At 53.9% G+C, this 14,688-nt stretch overlaps 1 protein-coding gene across 5 annotated transcripts in view; it reads left to right on the top strand.

The window, feature by feature from the left end:
• Positions 1–711: 711 nt before the first annotated feature.
• The window catches only part of LOC144934427 (histone deacetylase 4-like), a 115,973-nt gene continuing 101,996 nt past the window's right edge, over positions 712–14,688 (top strand). For all 5 annotated transcript variants that reach the window (XR_013637161.1, XM_078860169.1, XM_078860171.1 and 2 more), the window contains exon 1: positions 712–901. The gene's annotated coding sequence lies outside the window, so the exon portion shown is untranslated. The remainder of the gene's footprint in view (positions 902–14,688) is intronic.

Genomic DNA, 14,688 nt, shown 5'->3' with positions numbered 1-14,688 from the left:
ACATCCCTACACAGAGGGACACAGCCATACCTATAATTATAATCACAAGCATATATAACAGCAATCCCCCCTATAGCTTTTAACAGACTGTTGTAGCGAAATGCATTTTTGGGAGCAGCTATGAAGGCAAGCATGGCACACGAGGGTGCGAGCGTGACCCCAACGCTGACATTTACACACCACACGGTGTACTCATTTATTAAGGCCGAGTCGTCATAGGGACGGACAGTGTGGAGGTGAGCAGTACCGCTTCAGACATTTGTCACGGATGTTGGCTGTGAGCAGGAATCGAACTCGGCTCGCCTGGGTGGCTTGGTAACCACTGCGCCACCGCTCATCCCCACGCCCCCCCCCCTACTCAATGACATCATCCCCCGCCGCTGCCGCTATTTTTAGACGCAGCCTCGGCGCGCGCGATTGGAGGCCGGCGCTCACGTGCGGCGTGCGCGAGAGAGTGGGGGGTGGGGGAGGGAGGGGTGGGAGAGGGAGGAGGGGGGAGGGAGAGGAAGAGAGAGCAGAGAGGGGAGGGAGAGAGGGGAGGGATAGAGGGGAGGGAGAGGGAGGGGAACGATAGAGGGAGAGGGGGAGAGAGCAGAGAGGGGAGGGGGAGGGAGTGAGAGGGGAGGGAGAGGGGGAGGGAGAGAGAGGGGAGGGAGAGAGCGAGAGAGAGGGGAGGGAGAGAGAGAGGGGAGGGAGAGGGGGTGAGGGGGTGCGAGGGAGGGAGATGTCCCAAATCTCCTCGTCGCTCCTCCTGGCTCACACAGAACATGGCGGAGGAGCGCTAGACCCCCCCCCCACTGCAGCTGCTGCTGCTTCTACTGCCGCCGTTGCCGCTTGCCCGCCACTGCTGACCCAACGCGACTCCCACGGCTCTTTCTTCCCGGTGCGAGGAGGCTGCGAGGTGAGCCCGATACTTAAAACTCCTCCAACCCCCCCCACCGCCACACAACGCCACGCGCTATCACGCACACAGCAGCAGCAGCAACAACAGCAGCAGCAACAACAACAGCAGCAGCAGCTGCTGCCCGAGTCGCGTCGCCTCCGCGTGCTTCTCTCTCTGTGTGCTGTGAGTCTTAATGTGTTGGCGTGGCGTGAGGGAGCGGTGGCGCAGTGGTTAGCGCACTGCTGATGCTGCTGGTTGTTGTTGCTGCTGCTGCGTTAGAAGGTTCGTTTCCACCCGGCCACGGCGGAGTGGTTTCTCGACACCAGCCCCTTACCCCACCCGCAACCCCCTTCTCCTCCCCCAGATCGACCCAGCCTTAAATGAGAAGTAAATATTGCGGGGTGGTGGTTATTGTTATTGTGTGTATTTGTGTGTCAATGTGTGGGGAGCGGTGGCGCTATGATTGGCGCACTGCGCTGTCCAACCCGGTTTGCTCACCAACCCGGTTGGACACACGAACTGGTTCTGGGACCACCCGAGGTTCGACTCGGTCAGAATCGACTTCTTGCAGCTGCCTCGCCTCCTCCGCGTGTTATTGTGCGGGAGGAGCGGTGGCGCAGTGATTAGCGCACTTGCGCCCGTCAACCGAGTTGATGGCGGTGAGGTTCGATCCCTCGCCGTGGTGAACTTCAGTGGGGGGCGAAGTGAGACCAGCTTTTGGGGCCTGCCCTAGGGCCGACTCGGCCTTCCATGTCATCAGCATTTCGAGGAGAGGCAAAGGCGGCCAGGCGTGATGTAACGCCTTAATACGTGCTCGCTAGCAGCACTTGCCCCAACAGTAAGCTACAAGGCTTTGTCGTGTGTGGGTTATGTAAAGACAATGTTTGTGCTATGGGTTTATCTAGTACATTGTACATGCATGTAGCTTTGTCTTCACGGTCTGTATGGTTTCGTGTGTGCGTGTATATTTGCCATGTTCTAGGTACTAAATCAGCACAGGCATAGTTGCGTGCATGCCATGTAAATGGTACAATACGCGTGCTGTCTAACTTCATCCAGCAGTGGATTGACACAGGCGCTGTAATGTGTTGATCATCAGCTCCACAGTTGGAGTCGCGTGGCGCTCCCCCCCCTCGACCTCCCTCCCCCACCTCGACCTGGTCCCCCCCCCTCGACCTGGTCTCCCTCCCCCCTCGACCTGATCTCCCTCCCCCCTCGACCTGGTCTCCCTCCCCCCCTCGACCTGGTCTCCCACCCCCCCTCGACCTCCCTCCCTCCCCCCCTCGACCTGGTCTCCCTCCCCCCCTCGACCTCCCTCCCTCCCCCCCTCGACCTGGTCTCCCTCCCTCGACCTGGTCTCCCTCCCCCCCTCGACCTCCCTCCCTCCCCCCCTCGACCTGGTCTCCCCCCCCCCCCTCGACCTCCCTCTCCCCTCGACCTGGTCTCCCTCCCTCCCCCCCTCGACCTGGTCTCCCTCCCCCCCTCGACCTGGTCTCCCCCCCCCCCCCTCGACCTCCCTCCCTCCTCGACCTGGTCTCCCTCCCTCCCCCCCTCGACCTGGTCTCCCTCCCCCCCTCGACCTGGTCTCCCCCCCCCCTCGACCTCCCTCCCTCCTCGACCTGGTCTCCCTCCCCCCCTCGACCTGGTCTCCCTCCCCCCTCGACCTGGTCTCTCCTCCACTCGCCTACTGGTAGCGCCATCCTCCTCGTCCCCACGAGTGGCCGTCGCCTCTTCCCCGCGCGCTGTTCACGACGTGACGGGCAAGGGCCTTGCTGTTGGTTTCCTTCTCCTCCGTGTAAGCAGGAGAATTACGTCAACCATTGAGGCACCCGATAACCCCGCCGCCCTCTGTTATCCAATCCATCTCTACGTGGGTCTCTTCTGTTTGTGCGCTCCGAAGAAGGCCCCTTGCCCGAAACGTCGCCTATTATATACGATTTTTAATTCTCCTCATAAGGCCACAGTGTTATTGATGAATACGTTGACTCTTTTGCAAGGGCTATCGGGGTTTAACACAAGCCTGCGGAGGGAGCTGTTAGGAACGTTGGGTTGCTAGGTCAATGGCCAGGGTCAACGGCAGCGTGGTGTATTCCGCAAATATGCCCGACTGTGAGGGCGGGCACAAGCCGGCGTGAGTAGGTTAAACGTTGAGTTTTATAAGGGCACCACGGGGTGACCAGCCCCTCCCCACTTAGCCCCACCCCGCCCACCCCGCCCACCCCCCACCCAGCCCCACCCTCCCCACCCAGGCCCTCCTGACCCTCCCCACCCAGCCCCCCCCCACCGTCTCCACCCTCCCCACCCAGCCCCACCCACCCCACCCAGCCCCACCCCTCCCCTCCCCACCCAGCCCCTCCCTGCACGACGGACACAATGATCCCCTGTGGGCTGGTGTAACCAGGAGGTTCCTACCAGTATCATGGTGAATGTGTTACTTTCACCATTACTACAGAATAAAGTCGCCTCAAGTCTGTAGAGTCTGTGTGGCATTGTTGTGTATGTAGCAAACAACAACGACGATTGTAATTTAACCAGGAGAGCCTCAGGGTCATGCTAGGGATGTCTTTTATTGCGCCGTTGTGTGTGAGGAAACCTGAATGCCTGGAGAAAACTCATGCATGCGTGGGGGACAACGCCATTGTTTACTGTGGCTAGCTGTGAACAAACACGCGTTTTAATTACCCGTGAATTTTAATGCACAAATGAAAAGACACCCCGCACTTTCCCCCGTCAGGTCATCCTCGACCAGCATGACAGATTGTTCTCAGGGGGTTTTAAAAACGGGGTAGGGGGGGGAATGAGGGAATTAATGGACCTGAGCGTAGGGAAGAGAAGCACATGAGAGTTGAAGGGGGAGAAGCTGGAACATAAGAGGAGGACCTGAGAAGTGGGTAGAGGGGGGGGTCTGAAATCAGGAACAAAAAGGGACCTGGGAGAAAATATCAATGCATGAGACAGAACGGAGGGAATTGGACGGAGAGGGGCCTAGGGCAGGAAGTGAGGGGCCTGAGATTGGTGCAGAGAAGGGCCTCGGATGCAGGTAAAGGAGGGACCTGTGATTTATATGAAACATACACGGGGAGAGGGCAGAGAGGAACCTGGGACAGCAGAACGGGTCTGCAATGAGTGTCGAGAAGGACCTGGGAGCCGTGTGGGGGGGGGGGGCTATTAGCTCGCAGATGACCGACAGCGAGCGGCAACATTGAATTAGCAAATTAGGGCTTAGGTGGCTAAAGTGCGGCTCTTAGCGTCTCATGTCTTGGGCGCGGTGCAGGTGGGGTCAAGGGAAACGCTATCACTGCCTCGTCTCGGAGAGAAGCGGCGGGGGGATTAGCGAAGGGGGGCTGGAACGAGCGCGCCATTCGCGGGGGAGGGAAGGACGTTAATGTGTTGCGTGGATATGCATGCTTTTGCCAGTAATCGTCTCGCACGTCCTGTTGTTTTGAGCTCGGTGCGACACCACAGATGGTATCCGATACAGCAGTGTCTCGGCATCATTAATAATATTATCAGGATCGTATTATTTTTTATCATCATGTGCTCGTCTTGCCCGAGCCAGGTGAGAGCTGCCTGGGATCATCGTCGAGTCGAAATCAGGGTGCGCTCGCCTACAGTGCGTGACAGGGTCTGTCGCTGACCACATCCACAGAGTGGGTTGTCACCGTGGCCCCGGGTGTGGGAGATTTTCCTCCTACTACAATTGGTCCCAAACACGTAGAATTGTTTTTATAGTTCCTATCGCCATCATAAACCATAATCAGCCATCATCTTAGCCATTGATCTACGAAGGCCTTCCAAAGCCATTGGCATCTCACGCTCTGGTGATACAACAATCCATCCAGCTCTCACACACCTTCGATTAGCACGGTTGGCTACGTACGGTGCAAATGAAGTTCCACATACATACACGCATAAGCTGCTCTCAACACTCCATCTCCATGGTGGACGTCGCTCGTGTTCCCAGTGTGTTCTACTGTGTAGATTTTTTTGTACGTGCAAATGAATGAGTTAGAGGTGTGTGCCGCGGATGGGGGATGATTGGAATTCCACATGTCTCTGGCTTCGATGGCCCGTTGTGCAGGAGGAGCACCGCCTCGCATTGCTAATGTGGCACCGTGGCTGTGGCTTCACAGTAAGAGAGCAGCCTCTGCAAATAGGCTTCATATACCGAACTTATGTAAATAACATATATAGAGCATATACACGCGGTCCTATCACCACCATCATCCACCGCCATGATCACCCCACTACTTTGTTGTATTAATCATGGAGTTTTTTTTACGTCACCATGCTGGTCAGTCCGAGTTGGCGGTTGGGGAGTGTTCAGGAGTTGTTCAGATATCACTGGCCACTGATTTGGGGTGCCGTGGTGGCGAGATGTTAGCTCCCTCGCCTGGTATATGGTATACAGAAGGTCATGGGTTCGATCCCGACCCTGAAGCTTGTACATTTGGAATTTGCGTGTTCTCCCCATGGTCGCTTGGATTTTTCTCTGGGTCCTCCAGTTTTTCCGTCCACATTGAGAAACATGCGTTTAGCGTATTTGGCTGCCATAAACTATCTTCTGTGGCCAGGTCGCTTCTGAAAAAGAGCCATATGGCTCAGTGGGCCTTACATGGTAAAATGACAATAGTTTTTAAATAGTTTAGTTTAGATTTTAGCCCTGACTGGGAATAAAATTTGGTTTGCTAATCGCTGTGCCATGTCGGGTACACGTAGCGTCTTAATTAACAAGTGAGCGGCTGTTTTCTCGTGACGCAAAGTCTGATCACTATTATGTGAATGTAAGCTTTTAGGCACATGGGGTAAACAAAATATATTTTAGTTAAACAAGAAGCACACAAATGCAGTGCATTGCATGGTGGTGCATATTCTGAGTTGTAGTATAATCACATTGTGTTGAAGTATTATCAAATATTCTCTACGATGGGTAGGGCTCTCATCTAACCTTGGATTAACAAGGTATATTGCATTATAAATATGTATAATGGGGGAAAAGCACATATAATAAACACGCACTGCGTGTTAAACTATGGTACCGAGTCACCCGCACACTGGCTTAAATGTGCGTGTTGAAAAGGGACGCGCGATATTGCGCACTGTTAGACACCCGACATGAGTTATTAAGATCGCCGCTGTCCATGAACGCTGTCAATCGTGGAATCGGTCCTGGAACAAATCGGGGGGGTGGGGGGGCGGGTCGTAGTAAAAAAAAATTGCTCGGCGCCTCCTCGAGTTGAGCGTGCGTGCGACGGCTCGATCGGGCGCTGCCTCACGCCCAGCAAATCGCTTGCGACTGCTTCCACGGCGCAGCGGGTTGAAGCGGCGGCCGTTAACAAGGGGGCCGGGTATTCCTCGCTCGGATCAATGGTGCTGCACCCCGCCGCTCAATTCACACTCGCCGTTTGGCGCGCCGCCTTCGCGAAAGGTCGCACAGGAAAAGGTCGGGCCGTTTTCGCATCGCGAAGCCCGCCGGAATTGACAGTGATCGATGAAATTTAAATGTGCGCGAGAACTGGATGTCGTGAGTCGCGAGTGTTTTTGAGAACCCGCGAGTTTATACATTTATGATAATTGCGCTCAGCTTTGGGACGTTATCCGCCTGGGGTTTTGTTTAATTAAATTTCTTTCTCTGCGTTTCAATCGCGGTGTGACTCGCCCAGGGATCACATTCACAGATAAGTCTCTTCTCCACGACGTTGCCTTAAAGAAGCATCATCATCAGCATCTGTCATTGTCACTGGGCAATTTCCATTTTCAACAATAATCAATCGAACATCTGTTTTACAATCGACAGTGCCTACAGGTCAATAAAATACATTCAATTTCATAAGTGCTACACAGAGACCAAACCGCGTCCCACAATGCTTGCCAATCATGTGACGACGTCGATAAAATTTGCTTTAATTTAATGAAATGGCACAAATGCGAGTCGAAGAGATGCTTCAGAGGCTTGAGGCGCAGCCAGTAAAACTGACGTTATCGGTTCAAATCCAGATTTGAGTTGATGGTCTTAGCCAGGGCAGCTGTGAATGCATAAAAAAGCAATCTTATTATATTTTGGTTTTCTCGTAGTGTGGCAAAATTCCACCGACGAGAATGAAATATTCAGTTTGACTCGTGCCCTGTGACGATGTCTCTACCCCTTGGGTAGGTGAGGGATCACTTGAAGGCATCTCTGAAGTATATTTGTGATGTATTTTTCCACGGGCTATTCTCTCACATCGCACTGCTCTATTTCTTGATATCATGCCAATTGCACAGTTTAAATGAAATTGGAGGATTTTCTCTTCTGTCACTGGAAACAAAGTATAATGATAAATACAGACTGTATAGGACTTGGCTCTTGATTCGTCCACGGTTTTATAAAATGAGTCTCTTTTGTTGTCGGTCAACAGTGGCTGTCCTGGGGACAGACTGCCCCCCCCCCCTTCGATTGTAATGTGGCAATGGAGATGAGCCCCCCACCACAATGCATCCTTTTTTTCTGTTTAAAAATAACACCTCCTTGCCGTAGCCTCTTTCCATTTTTTTCCGAGTCGCACTGCCCGGCCGTGCACAGAGCCTGGCGCGGGAGTGGATTAATGGGTTTTTAATCCAATGAATAACTGCGTTCCAAGCAAATTGTAACAATCCTGATTGAAACGGTATTGAGTGACCCTCGTACCCACGCTCACAGCTCCAGCCGCCGCTCGTGCTGCAGGCATATGCAGCTCGTTCCTAGCACCCTTGACTCTCACGCAGTGCACGTACACACGAAGATCCCATGCGCAGTCTAATATATACTGCTGGGGAAAGTGCTGGTAGTGAGCACCTGTTAAGGTTGGCACGACACAAGAGGGGGTGGTGTGGGCCACCACGTGACTGGTCTCGTCTATTTCTCCCCAGTGTTCTAAAATTTACACACGGCACCAGGTACACACTTGAGTAGAGCGATGGGAGGCCCAGGACCGGCTTAGATACCACCTGCCACTGTTATTGGTCGTGGCCAGCGATCGAACGGAAGTCATCAGATTGATTGTGCAGTGCGCTAACTGCTGCACCACCGCTCCCCACAGCACACGCATGAACACTTGCGTATTAAAAGCCATCGCCTAGTTGCAGGGCTTTTTACACTTACAATGTTGACCGTTGTCCCTCCTTGCACCGTGTGCTCTGACTCTCGAGGCGGCTTCTAAAGGAAATGTGAAGAGAAAGAGTGGGGCTCCGTTGCCTCCAGCAACGAGACGTCGTTAGCAGATTGTCTCCCGCCAATTGAACAAAAATAAAACATGGCCCCTTGTTGCTTTTTTCCTCCTGAACAGGTGATCGCTATGGAAATAATTGGCGGTCGCGTGCTTATCTCACGGGTTGATTTAATTACTGTAATGACGGAGCCCCCCAAATTTCCGTTTGTAATCGATTAGCCTCTGATGAATTTTTGCCGTTTTCGCGTTCGAGGCAAGGCGCAGCTTCGTGACGGCCCTTGCGCCGGCGTGCTCACCGCCCTCAAATAAGTGAAATTTTCTCGTAACATCGGTGTGCACAGTCGTCATCATCATTGCCAGCCATGGGCAGTCCACTGCTAGATGAAGTCGCCTCCCCCCACCAAGCTGCCGCCACCTCTCGCGTAACAATCCGTCTTGCACCTGCACACGAAGTAATTTCATCGCTACATCTCCTCGCTGAACATCCTCTCGGACGTGTTCCTTTCCTTGGCTGCCACCTCGTTATTATTATTATTATCCTTTCCCTTTGTTCATCATCTTTTCTAGCGATGTTCCCAGCACGAGTGCACTTGTCCTAATAGATTGGATGATGTCACCGTTGACCTGAGAGAGAGAAGTGAAAATCAACCGTCAAGTACAGCTGCCAGCGTGGCCAATCGAGTGCTCCGGCGGCCGTGGAACCGCGGTAAATTGCCACGTAGCGGGCGAGGTGCCGTGATGATTTCCTCGTTTATCCGCTGTGGTGCGTTCCTGGGAGCCTGCGAGCGTTGGCTGAGCAGCGCGATGGATGACGTGTGGTGTCAGCGCTACACCGCAGCAGCGAGCCGTTCTCGACGCCGCCTTGAAATCTCAAATTCAATCAAAAAAAATTAGGAACTCTCTTTGCAAAGCCCATTGTTAGACATTTCACATTTGTTAGGTGGGGTCAAGAAGAGCCAAAAAAATGGGCACCGTTGACGCTTCGCAAAGTGGTACTATATGCATTTTACCAACCCCAGAGCGATGGTGAGCCGAGTAGACCCCCAACATGGAATTCAGTCAAGCTCACTGCTATTGCGTCACGTGACCAGACACTTAACGAGTAACCCTGGTTGTTAATCCAGGAATGGTTATGCGTGTTATGTATGGTTATAAGAGCGATAGTTTACAGCCATGTTGTTAATCCATTGCTCGATAAAGGGCGCCTCACGCTCTGTCTGCCGTTGGGGTTGTTTGACCATACTTCACTACGCTGGCCAGTGCGGCTTTGTGAAGGCGATGCATGTGATTCTCAACGAATGTGTTCCATGTCACTGGTAGCCTGGCACGTGACTAGTATCGGCAATCATGTCCAGAGGTATCCTTGATGTGGTGTGTCTGGGCCAGAGATTTTAGGGGTTGCCAACCCAGACGGACCTGACTGAAATTACTCCCTGTGCCTATTAAGGTTATTAACGCGTGAAATCCACGAAACGTTTGTGAATGCAAGCCGGCCTGTAAGCAGTGGAAACCCTCTGATGTGGCTCTGGGTCGTCTAGAGGAGGGGCACCGCTGATGTCGGGGCTATCGAAGTCATCGCGGTTATCGGGGTTCCTCTCGCCTCGGGTCACCGAGGGCTGCTTGTAGTCTCGCGCGAGGCAGCGGTTGCGTCGTACCCCGTCTCCGCGTCGTCTCGCCCGGGCCCTCGCCCGCTCCCGAGTTGAACGGATTGATTGACAGATCGAATCCGCTGGGTGGGATCGAGTGTGGCGCCTGCGCCGCGCGGAGATCGTCTGCCCAGCAGCTCCAGCGTCCAGATCGAACGGGCGGGGGAGACGGCGGCGGAAGTGGAGCCCTCGCTCGGTAGCCCTTGCCGATTCGTTATATTTTCACGTGTGCGTGTGCGCGCCAGCGGTCGTTGTCCGCGTGTGCATCCGTTAGGAGTGCCACAATTCATCCCCCCTGGTGGGAGGACGAATTGGTGCGATTCACGTACAGCAGTAAGAACATGCTTTGGATTTGATTAGAGTCTAAATTCAGCTGCATCTCAAGGTGCTGTGTGCAGGAACAGTGTGGAATGGACATTCTGGGTAAAAGAAGCGTACTTATTTGTTTATGGAAGGAGGAGGAGACGAGTCATAGGTTGCGGAAGAGAGGAAGGTGTTGAGTCTGGACTTGAGCAGGGACAGGGAGTTAACCGCATGGATGAATCGGTGAAATGCTTCTACGATTACGAAGGCAGCATGGGAGCAAGAGGGACCCTCCCACCAACTGAATTGTTTTCGGGGACGTTGACAGATGTCCGACATATTGTACACTATGAATCTGCACTCTGTAATTTTTTAAAAATATTTAAACTGGCTGTGCAAAGTGTTTCTTTTTTTGCGCATCGTTGATGTTATTTAGCGCTATTCTTCGCACGGAGAGAAGAAACGGAAGCGTGGACTGCATGCTAAACGCCCTTGACTCGCTCTGCCCACACTTTGCCCAGTGCACTTGTGTAGTCGCGCTCGCCGACGTTCCACCCACGCAGCTTGGCCACTTCTGTCGGCAATAGCCGTGCAGCTGATCACGGGTTTACAAATAACAAAAAAAACACATCGCTGCGTATTCTTTCGTGGGTTGTGCTGTTCGCATGCATTGTCTTTCGGCATGGGTGTCGGACGTTTTGCTCCGGGTGCTTCTTCAGGAAGTGAATCTACAGCACACCGGACAGATAAGAGCATTGACGTGCTCACGACGCACGTGCAGAACAGTGAATTACTCGATTCTTTACCATTCATTCAGGCTGCTCCCATATCTATACTACTTGCCTTCACCAGGAAAGCTTGAGTGCACCAAACGAAACCACCGACCGAAGCCACCGTGTGTGTGTCACTCGCGAGCCTCGACATTCAAAGTTTAGCTTTTCGCGCGTAATCCAGCCAGACGGACGACCGAAGATGACTAATCCGAATCGTGACCTTTCGCCGGCGGACGGTCAGGGCGGACCTTTGCGCGCCTTTTGGGCTGCGCACCGCCGCATACATGGGGAGGGGGGGGGGAAGACGCTTTCGATTGCGATCGGAGGGCTTCGCGATCGGAGGGCTTCGTGATCGCGCGCGTCGCGGCCCCTTAACTCGTGTGAATAGTCACGAGTTATTGTCACTCTCCAAGGATGTGCGTAATTGCAGACGCGGTGAACATTATCCCGGGTGAGATTACTGCCAATTGCATCACAAGGGTTCCTTGCAAGCGGCCTCCTGTCAAGTAATGCGATACAGAATGTTACACCAGAGTCTCCAGCATGGGCTGGAGACTCAGCCCTGACAAGTCGACCAAGCGAGGGGTCTCTGGAACCAAACGCCAGTGGCAGGCAGAAAATGGCGGCACGGCAAAATTCATTATTCCGTACTTCTCTGCTCCTCGCCTTCACCGGCTCGCACTAACCGGCTTGGTGAAGTACGGTCAAGCAGCTCCCGTGACCGACACCGTCATCCAGCAGTGGATTTCCCAAGGGTTGTACATTGTAACCGCCTTGGCGACTGACCAGACGCTGCATCTGCGAACTGGCTGCGCGTTTCTCTTCGCGCACAAGCTTGAGGCATGGAGTGGTGTTGCTTGCACGCAATCCAGTCTGGGGAGGCGCGCAATTGAGACAAGCAGCTGGGTGAGAGGAAGCTCGCGGGGTGGAGGTTATCTGACCGCAAGCTTGACGTAATGTCACGGGCGCTGGCGAAAGCCGTGAGGAACAACGCGAGCCCTCGCCTCGCTCCTGGTTTCCTGATTTTTCTTCCGCGGTGTTTGCCGGCACGGGGCGAGGATATCACCGTGCAGTCGCCAGCCCCCATTGCTGAGGCGGTGCCACCGAGGGCACTTCCATCGCACGACGGCGACGGCGACGTGGGCAGTACGTGTGGTAAACATCCTCCCCCGTAGTGGGAACGTGCCCGAGGAGAGAGTTCCACCACCAACGGAGATGGAACGATGAAATCGGCACGTGTGCAAGAGCCGACACGTCCGATCGCGTCGCAGCTTCTCGGCGTCTTGTGGCAGACGCGTTTTCTGGGGCGCGTTCCCTCCCTGCGGGCGCCACACCGTCGTTAGTCTGGACCACGGGGAAAAACAATATGCCTGGGGATTTTCTAGATCGATGTATTTGACAACGATATTGTGGAGCACATTTGCAATAATCGTACGCTGTCCTCCTTTCGGCGCATATTTTTTTGCATGCCGATTTTTTCCCAGCAACACCCGGAGTTGGCCCACATCGGTCCTAATCTGCGTTTTATTGATGTGAGAATCAGACCACAGCTGCGTTCGTTGGCCCAGCTCGGGGAATCGATTAGCCGAGGAGGCTTCTCGGGGAATCTGGTCGATGCCGAGGAGCCGAGCCCCGAGCGGTGTGAGCCAGCGCCGGCGCAGCGCTCTCGTCATTACAGTGAATGATTAAGGAACGAGCGCTCCGGATCGGGATTAACAGTAAACCTAATGAACATGAAAAACCCCCTCGAAATTAACCGTTATTTTTCACTAATTAAGGTTGAGTAATCGGCCACTGATGAGCGGACATTTTGTCTCCTTCTAAATGCGGATTCATTCAGGGGGCGGGGTGGGGGGGGGGGAATTTGTTGCGCGTCGAAGACCACCCGTTGTTGCGAACAGCCCCGCTGGAAACTCGCTCGTGGCTAACGGGTTGGTGCGTGCTCATCTCCGTGACCGCGGTGCGGGGCGACCGCGCTTATTCAACACGTGGAAGTGCGTGAAGATGACAACGGGCAAAGTCGCCCGAATGGACGACGACTCGTCTGAGCTTTGCAACGACGCCAGAGCTGGCAGCGTAGATTTGCGCCCCATCATTCGGCTGAATCGTTTCCAGAACATTGTTCCGGGCGCAGCCGAACGCTTAAACAGACAACTCGTACATTTTGATTTGTTTTGGCAGGCCCTTGCTTGTTTTTTTGATGGCAGATTATATAATTTACTGTTATTGAACCGACAGATTCACTTTTTACGTTCTCTCAAAACTGGAACCGGAACAAAAAAGTCGCCAAGTAAACGTCCCCCGTTAATGACTGGTGTCGTGTGAATTCTTCATCAAATATAATTTCCTGTGGGGGGTAAAGGGAGGAGCAGGAGGAGGGGGGGGCACAGGGGAAGCACAGGGGCCGGCTCAGGCCTTTGGGAGGGGGCACGCCCTGCCAATTTGTCCGGCATCCTCCAGCTCAGCCCGTCGCTGCGTCTGGCCCGGACAGAGCTGTGCGTCCGTCCGTCCGTCCGGTCGGAAGTTGTGATTATACGTCCGTGTCTGTCCGTCGGCACACGCAAGGGGTTAAGGACCATTTAACAGAGGCCATTACTCAGGCGCTCAGTACCGCGGCGGCCGCGGCGCTGCCCTGCTCGAGTGCGAGATTGATGCTCTTAGCCGTGAGTTGCTGCGGCCTTTCGCTGCTGCTGCTGCTGCTGCTGGCGCTCTATAGATTTTTTAATTACTGACCGCAGTTGCATTTTCCCAGCCATCGCTGTTTTATTTCGCGTTTTCTCAATGACGACGGCCGCTGTAAAATATTTCGAGGCGCCATTTCATGCATCACGTAGCGACTATAAACGCTCGCCTTCTCACCGCAGACGCATTACAGGTCAGCGCGGGTAAATAAAAAAAATACATGGAACGCATCTCCATCAGCGTGGTCTCTGTTGCTGAGCGATAGTTAAAACTGAAACTAAGGCAAGGCCCACTGAGCTATGTAGCTCTTTTTCAGAAGCGACCTGGCCACAAATGATAGTTCAACGAAGTGGCCTATCATAATGTGGAAATGTATCGCAGCCAAATAGTTTAAACGCGTGTTTCTAAATGTGGAGGGAAAAACCAGAGGACCAGGAGAAAAATCCACGCGTACACAGAAAGAGACACACAAACTCTAAATATTACAGGTGTCAGGGTTGGATTCGAACCCACGACTTCCTGTATCCCAGGCGATGGAGTTAAAATCTCGCCATCAAGGCGCTTAACAACGACGGTTAGCGGTGCTCGCAGCCACCGACCTCTGTGCGCGCGCCAGTACGGTGCTGTAATTGGTAATTGCACCGACGGAATGTCACCCGGGCGGGTCTAGGTGTGGCCGCAAAATCAAAACGTGGCGCAGCGGTTAACGCGTTTCCCTATGAACTCTGCAACCTGCCAACGTCGGCGGTGAGCGATAGCTGGGCCAGTCCTGAGCTCGCCGTCCGTTTCCAGCGTGGTCATGTACGGCCAACCAACCTCGACATGGTGTGGGGAGGCTTTCACGCAGCAGTGCAATGACGAAAGGGCTTTAAATAAAAATGAGGTTGCATTTAATGTGCGCTGCAGATGCACTTCAACATGCCCTGCAACTGGCTGCAGCTGCACTTGTTGCTGCTGCTGCCGCCCCCACCAGACTCGTTCTCCTCGCAAGCTTGAGCGCCAGTCTGGTGCAGAAGGTGCTGATGATGAAGCCACATGGCCATCGCATTCCCATCACTCGCTGAATTCACCCCCACGCATTCTGACCCAAAACGATGAAACCCCGAGGCAGAGTTTGCAGCCACCTCCACCCGGAATAGTGAGCCATCAGTCCCCAGAAAGTCATCGCTTTCCACGACGCTCACTCCCCCTCCGCCACTCGCAGCGCCGGCGGC

Source organism: Lampetra fluviatilis, chromosome 10, assembly GCF_964198595.1.
Source record: "Lampetra fluviatilis chromosome 10, kcLamFluv1.1, whole genome shotgun sequence".
NCBI classification, from domain to species: domain Eukaryota; kingdom Metazoa; phylum Chordata; class Hyperoartia; order Petromyzontiformes; family Petromyzontidae; genus Lampetra; species Lampetra fluviatilis.
This window is presented reverse-complemented; position numbering and strand designations above follow the sequence as displayed.